This window comes from Orycteropus afer, unplaced genomic scaffold, assembly GCF_000298275.1.
Source record: "Orycteropus afer afer isolate SDZICR_OR568_19922 unplaced genomic scaffold, OryAfe1.0 scaffold00228, whole genome shotgun sequence".
Lineage (NCBI taxonomy): Eukaryota > Metazoa > Chordata > Mammalia > Tubulidentata > Orycteropodidae > Orycteropus > Orycteropus afer.
The window spans coordinates 2,060,915-2,069,400 of NW_006921815.1; the positions used below are offsets into that span (position 1 = coordinate 2,060,915).

An 8,486-nucleotide genomic window follows, 5' to 3' on the forward strand; every position below is an offset into this window, starting at 1 on the left:
AAAAAAAAAAAGGTTAATACTGTCACAGCAAAAGATAGGTGTTCATGGCAACCATTCCCAGTAGTCAGTCTTTCAGACTTCATTATTTTTAGACAGTATATGGCTTATCTACTGGAACCACCTCAAGTGCCTTGAAAAAATAGTGCTGATTTAATAACATTTTGCATCCTTCTCATTGCAAAGCTTTGCTTACTAAGTATCTATTCATTGAGATAAATTATCTTCAGTTATTTCTCTACTTTTAGAATTCTTATCTCTGTGCTTACTATTAAGTCTCTCAAAGTACCTTAAAAAAAAAAAAAAAGTAAACTATCCACACTGAATTCATTGCCATGAAATCCATTCTGAATCATAGATTGCTCCATCTTCCTACTGTGGAGCAGTGGCAGGTTTGAGGTGCTGACCTTGTGCTTAGCAGTGAAATGCCTTACCTACTATCCCACCAGAGCTCAGCATTAAAAAAAAAAAAAAAGCCTTCTTTCATTTTTCATCCACCTGGTATCACAGTAAGTGCTATTGAGAAACTAGAACAATTCTTAACATGCATTAGTAATGCACATTTCCATTCCTACTGCTGATCCAATGAAAACATAAAAAATAGTATGATTAATGTCACAAACACAGATTTGCCTCCCTTTCCACCAGCAAGCTCATTGATAGTGTGGAAATAAGAGGTTTTATCCACAACTAAATCCTTAGGTCATGTTGGATGCATTATAATTTGGAGAAGTTACTCTGGAGAGAGTACTGTCTAGTGAAATACATGACTAACCTCTCTCTTTTGAAGTGTTTACATACCTCTATATGAAAGTTACTGATTTTTACCACTGATTTTCTTCTATTTCCTCAGGCCAGGCCAGGATGTGTGATGTTAAAGAGTCTGTGTTTAAAAAAAAAAAAAAAAAATTCCATTGTTTTTCTCCATGCTTATTAGCATGAGTTCTGGAATGCTTTAAGTAAAAGGATTTTTTTTAAATAACTTTAAATGATTAAAAAGTGTTGAGCCACTAAAGGGAAAAGAAAAAAAAAAAAACCTGTTTGAACAAAATTAAAGAGAATATTGACACACTGTGATAAATGTAACTACTGTCACTGAACAATTCATGTGGAAATTATCAAATGGGAGCCTAAATTGCTGTGTAAACTCTTACCAAAAGCTCAATTTTTTTAAAAAAAAAAAAAAGGAAAATACATTCCTATTTTGTTTTAAACCTTTTTTTTTTTTTGTCTTTGATCCCTTTGTGTCCTGTTTTCTTGGTAATATTGGTTCTTTCAGACTCAGTGGTGATAAGACAAATGGGAACTTGCTGATAATAGATAGCTCCACTTTTGCATTATTCTGAGTCTGGGTGGATACATAACCTTATTTCTATCAAGAACAAGAAAACAACAGTCTTTATCCCCACTTAATCTCAGTGGCTATCTACGATGTACTTGTTAGAAGTTATATATGGAAAACTGATTAAAAATCATTGTTTTCAATCTGGTGGTTAAAGCACTGTTACCAATTTCAAGATATAATGTTAAAATTAAAGGACAGCATATATATTATAAACAAGGCTCATGGAGCAATCTTCCCATTGTGATATGCATTATTTCTTATTTATTTGACATCTGTTTTACTATCAAGGGTCTATCTTAAAGGAAGATATGACTCATCTAAACTTTAAAAGCTTGTCTAAAATGTATAGATTGCACTTGGAGATTCCTTAGGGATGGTGCTCCATTCACTAAATCTGTAAAATGTCAGAGAAAACATTTGGTTTGAGGCTTTAAATTATTTTCAATTTAAAATACCACTTACCCATTCTAGTAAATGAGCATTAAAATAAATATCACCATTGGATTTTAAATTAATCTTCTACTGTATGATTAAACAATGGCAACAACAAAGACAGTTATGAGGATTAGGCTCCAGGAGTGTATTAACTTAAATTGTCCAGGCTACAATCTATTCATTTGTAAAATAAAGAAAGTGTCTATACATCTCTCATTGCTCAGTCCTTACATCCTAAAATATACTGTTTGTGTTTACTTTGTAAGGTGTATATCCCTAAATTAAATCTCTATGATTAAGCATGCCGCCAGAAGTCAATCAGCATGGAAGTTGTCCAAATAAATATTGGAAAAAATTTGCAAATATACCACTACAGTTTAATATTTAAGACAATGAAGAAGACCTATAAACAGAGAAGTAAAGATTAATTGTGAAAAAAATAAATAAATAAGAGATGAAATTTTATTATATTAATTTTGACTATATAAATATCTGTTGTTATTGTTATATGTCATAGAGTTGGACTCGATTCTTAGCAACCCCTCCTTGGGTTTCTGAGTCAGTATCACTACAGAAGTAGATTGCCCCATCTTCCTTCTGAGGAGTGGCTGGTGGGTTTGAACTGCCAGCCTTCTGGCCTTAGCCACTATGCCACCAGAGCTCCCATGTATCTAACTGATTTTATTTTCTGATTACTTACTTCCATCTCATTGGTTTTCACTTTTATTTCTACTTATTATTAGCAGTTGGCTTTTACAATACTTTTGCCAGAGCAATACACTATCTCAAACTAAGCTACAATATTAGAATTCATTTCTTAAAGAGAAATAGTTTAACCAAAGAGTAAGATTTAGTGGCTTGCAGAATTGTATAATTCAAAGCATTCATGGTTTTAGCAAAATATCTTCATATGAGTACAGTGAGCTACTTGTGTGCTGGCCTTCAGAACCACTCTTCAGTTCTCTGTTGCTGGGATTCAGGGCTTTGGGGCTGATGTTATTTCTGGCAGAGCACAAAACAAGGGCCTTTACTTGAAGTGATAGTGAAAGGGCACCAGCTGTTTCTAGATAATCATGGATGTGTTCCAGACTATTAATCTACTCTTTTTTCAGTTTTAGCTCACTTTCTATTTTCTCATAATTAAACTGTTGATCTCCTTCTTATATCTCAAGGTTTATACTTGTATTTAGTCAAATATTGACATATGAAAAATAAGAAGTGCAAAAGCATTTAGATACTCATAATAAATGAACAATCAAATTCCATTTCAGTATGTTAACTATTTTGAGATAAGATTGAAACTATCATTGTTACCTATATACTCTTGTTGTTGTGTTATGCACCATTGAGTCGGATCCGGCTCATAGACACCTCTCCTTGGGTTTCCAAGGCAGTATCACTACAGAAATAGATTGCCCAACCTTCCTTTCAAGGTGTAGCTGGTGGATTTGAACCGCCTGCCTTCTGGTTAGCAATTAAGTGCCTTAGGTACTACACTACCAGAGCTCCTACCTATATATTAAGATTGTTTTTTACCTAGATCCTAAGATATTAGTCAATTAATTCTATTAGACAACTTAATGGTTGAAGTTAGCAGAATAGATAGATGGCATATAAAAACTGTCAAAGTAATTTTTTTTTTTCCTAAGTGTGGAATGCTTCATGGATTTGTAAGTCATCTTTGTGGAGAAGCCATGCTTATAATCTCTGTATAGCTCCAATTTTAGAGTATGTGCTGCCAAAGTGAGCAAGAGTACTAAATTTTTTTAAAGAAACAAAGTGTTGCAAATAGTATACTGAGCTTGATTTTTTCTGCATATATATCTGTAACAATCTATTTATAAATGGTTCAAAATTACACAAGATTTCTAAAAGCTTGAGAGAAGTTTTACTTTCTGCATTTACATACTTGCAATGGTTGATTTTTATTATTCTTTTTTCTCCCCCCAAAAACAATGCACATTATTTTCTAAAGAAATATTTTGAAAGAGTTCACAAACATCATGAGGGTCAACAAACTACAAGCTGTGTCTTTAATAGTTTGATGATCGGTTAGATGTTGGATAAAGGTAGCTATTAAGTTGAATTAAGTTATAAATTATTTCTTTTCTATGTTGCAATAAACACATTTTGTTATTGAAATGGAACTTTTAAGTCCAGGTAGTAAAGCACTTTGAATGCTACGGAGGTTGAGGGAGTAAAGTAGCTGAAAGGAGATGGTAAGTGCCAAAATGAAAAAGAAAGAAAAGGAAACGTACGAGTGTTCAGAAATTGGAAGTAATGTTACAATCACAATAATATAAAAATACTGAATCCATTGGATACATTCTTAAATCATTCAATAACACTGGTTTCCATTTCCTAATATTAGGCAAAATGTTATCTCCTAAAACAGAATATAAATTTTTTAAGTTTCATTGAATAAAGAGCATTTTTGTTCAATATTCTGTAATGATAATTAAAAAATGAAAAAAGCACACCAAATTGAAAGGATCCAGGGGCTTTTTAAAAAATAGTTTTAATGTTCTTATATATTAGGTAAGAAGCTCTGATGGTGTAATGGGTAAGGCATTTGGATGATAACCAGAAGGTCAGCAGTTCAAATTCACCAGCTATTCCATGGGGGGAAGATAAGGCAATCTGCTTCTGTAAAGGTTTATAGCCTTGGAAACACAATAGGGGTTGTTATGAGTAAGAATAGACTCAATGGCTATGGGGTTGGTTTTAGGTATATATTAAATGTTAAAAAATGCTTGGACCATATCCATTGGTTTGCAATATTTAACTATGGAGTTATATGGATCTCATAAAATTTATTATATATACATTTAAAAAAATATGAAATTAATTTTAAGAAAACAAATATGCCATTAGTAAGTCATGTAAAAAATACTATACAAAATCTAAGATATAATATGCCAAACACACACACACACACACAAATAGAGGTCTATTTCTGAAAATTTTCCAAATGTGATTTATAGATATATGTTGCTGTTTTTACATGCCATTGAACCATCAAGTTGACTCCCACTCATAGCAATCCTGTGCACAACAGAATGAAACACTGCCTGGACCTGTACCATCCTCACCATACTTGCTATATTTGAGCCCATTGTCACAACAATTGTGTCAATTTATCTCCTTGAGGGTCTTACCCTGTTTTCCCTGACTCTCCACTTTACCAAGCATGATATCTTTCTCCAGGGAAAAGTCCCTTCTGACCTGACTTAAGTATGTGAGACAAAATCTGACCATTCTTGCTTCTAAGGGACATTCCAGCTGCACTTCTTCCAAGACAGATTTGCTCATTCTTGCAGTCCATCGTATTTTCAGTATGCTTTGCCAACACCACCATTCAAATGCCTCAATTCTTCTACAGTCTTCCTTATTCATTGTCTAGTTTTCACACACGTATGTGGCAATTAAAAATACCATGGCTTGGGTTAGGCACCTTAGTCTTCAAAGTGATATCTTTGTTCCTTTACAAGTTAAAGAGGTCTTTTGCAGGATATTTGCTCACTGCAATACAACTTCTGATTTCTTGACTGCTGCTTCCATGGATGTTTATTGTGGATCCAAGTAAAATGAGATCCCTGACAACTTCAGTCTTTTCTCCTTTTATCATGATATTGTTTATTTGTCCACTTGTAAAGATTTTTGTTTGCTTTATGTTGAGGTGTTCACATTCAGCAAGTAAGGCTGTGTCATCTGCATATCACAGCTTGTTAATAAGCCTTCCTCCAATCCTGATACCCTGTTCTTCTTCATATAGTCCAGCTTCTCTGATTATTTGCTCAGCATACAGAGTGAATAAATATGGTGAAAGAACACAGTCTTGATACACAACTTTACTGATTTTAAACCATGCAGTATCCCCTTGTTTTGTTTGTATGTCTGCCTTTTGGTCTATGTTCAGGTACCTCATGAGCACAATTAAGTCTTTGGAATTCCCATTCTTCCTAACTATACCCATAATTCTCTATGATCCACACAGTTGAATGCAATTGCATAGTCAATGAAACACATGTAAATATCTTTCTGATATTCTTTGCTTTCCAAAAAAAGATCCATCTGACATCAGCAATGATATCCCCAGTTCCACACTCTCTTCTGAATCCGGCTTGAATTTCTAGCAGCTCCCTGACAATATGCTGCTGCAATTTTTTTTCCTTTAAATATTTTCAGCAATATTTTAGTTGTGTGGGACATCAATAATACCATTTAATAATTTCCACATTTTGTTAGATCACCTGTCTTTGGAATGGGCATGGATAAGGATCTTTTCCAGTTGGTTCGCCAGGTAACTGTCTTCTTGACAAAAACGTGTAAGCACCTCCAATGCTATATTCATTTGTTGAAACATCTCAATGGGTATTCTGACAATTCTTGGAGCCTTGTTTTTCACCAATTCCTTTAATGTACCTTTTGACTTGATTCTTCAACCATTGGCTCTTGATCATGTGCCGCCACCTGAAGTAGTTGAACACTGACCAAATTTTTGGTATAGTAACTCTGTATTCCTTCCATATTCTTTTAATGCTTCTTGCATCATTTGATATTTTGCCCATAGAAACCTTCAGTAATACCACTCCAGGCTGAATTTTGTCTACAGTTCTTCCAGCATGAGAAATGCTGAGAATATTCCTCCTTTTGGTTTTCTAACCCCAGGTCTTTGCATATTTCATTATAATAATTTATTTGTCTTCCCAAGTCCCCCTTTGAAATCTTCTGTTCAGCTCTTTTATTTCACCATTTCTTTATTTGCTTTTCACACTCGCCATTCAAGAGTAAGTTTCTGAGTCTCTTCTGACATTCATTTTGATCTTTTCTTCCTATCTTGTCTTTTTATTGACCTTTTGATTTCTTCATGTATGATGTTCTTGATGTCATCCCACAACTCCTCTGGACTTTGGTCACTGATGTTCAGTGAATCAAATCTGTTCTTCGGATGATTTCTAAATTCATACTTGCTTTAATTTTCTTCTGCTTCAACATGAACTTGCATATGAGCAATTGATAGTCTGTTCCACAGTCAACTCTGATCTTACTGATATTGACCTTCTCTACTGCCTCTTCCTGTGGATGTAGTCAATTTGATTCCTGTGTATTTATTCCATTTGGCAAAGTCCACGTGTATAGTCACCATTTATGTTGTTGAAAAAAAAAAAATGTTTGTAATGAATCAGTCATTGGTCTTGCAAAATTCTATCATTCAGTCTCTGGGGTTATTTATTTCCAAGATGATATTTTCCAACTACCGATACTTCTTTGTTTTCAACTTTCACATTTCAATCACCAGTAATAATCAATACATCTTAATTTCATGTTTGGTAAACTTCAGACTGAACAAGTTTGTAAAAATCTTCAAATTCTTAATCTTTGGCTATAGTGGTTAGTGTGTAAATTTGAATAGTAGTAGTAGTAACCAGTCCTTCTATAACCAAAACAAAAACCAAACTACTGGTTTGGTCAGTCAAATGCCTTAGGCACTATGCCACCAGGCATCAGAGATCACCAGAGATCCCTATCCCCATATATATATGTATGTATGTATGTATATATATATATATATATATATATATATATCGCAAAGCATTAAATTATCAAGAAATAGTAAATTAGTAATACGTAAGCACTTATCTTTCAGTAGTTTATAAATATATTTATAACATGAAAAGATACATTATTGAATTCTTATATCCACATCTGCTTGATTGTTTGTATATGTTTAAATGTCATTAATGAAAAGTAAATCATGACTCTTGAGTCATTTCCAACTCATAGAGACCCCTCCTTTGGTTTCCGAGGTGGTATCTCTACAGAAGTAGAGTGCTCAATGTTCCTTCCAAGGAGTGGCTGGTGGGTTTGAATCACCAGCCTTCTGGTTAGTAGTCAAATGCCTTAGGAACTACGTTTGGTCCTCTTTATAGGTGTATGGATATTATTCTATCATTGATAGCATTGTACTACAAGATAGATGTGGAAATGTTTTTGAAGATTAATATAATGCCATTCTTCTTCAATTTGTCATTCCTGGCATAGTAGACTATGATTATCCAATTCAAAACGGCCAATAAGCATCCATTTCAGCTCACTACTGCCTAGTATTTCAACCTTTACTTGTTCCATTTCATTTTTCACAACTTTCAACTTTCCTCTATATATATGTCATAAATTCCACATTCTGATTATTAGGGATGTTTTCTGCCATTTATTCTCATTTTGGTCATGCTACACCAGCAAATGTAGGTCGAGAAAGCTTTAGTCTATCCACATCATTAAGGTTGACTTTACTTTGAGTAGTGCCTTCTAAAGTGAGGTATTTTATGAGATAATATACCACTGTTATTCATAAAATTTTTCAGTAAGATATCAGACAATGTTTCACTGCTACCCATAAGATTTTCAGTGGCCAATTTTTTTCAGAAGTGGATAGCCCCATCCTTCTTCTGACTCTGTCATAGTCTGGAAGCTCCATTGAAACCTGTCTACCACACGTGACCCTGCTGGTGTTTGAAATACCAGTGGCATAATTTCCAGACTTACAACAACATACAAACCACAACAATATGACAAACTGACCAACAAGTTGTAAATATATGTGTGTGTGTGTGTGTGTGCGTGTATGTTGTTGTTGTTATGTGCCGTTGAGTCAGACTCGACTCATAGTGACCCCTCCTTGGGTTTCTGAGGCAGTATCACTACA

General features: G+C 34.0%; 1 protein-coding gene and 1 non-coding gene across 2 annotated transcripts in view; both read right to left on the bottom strand.

Annotated features, from left to right (window-relative positions):
• Positions 1–8,486, bottom strand: part of PCDH9 (protocadherin 9) — a 1,343,918-nt gene that overhangs the window by 392,886 nt on the left and 942,546 nt on the right. The gene's annotated exons all lie outside the window — the stretch shown is intronic.
• On the bottom strand, positions 3,422–3,528 carry LOC122150770. The gene has a single exon (XR_006163844.1). It is a non-coding gene; the product is annotated as a U6 spliceosomal RNA (small nuclear RNA).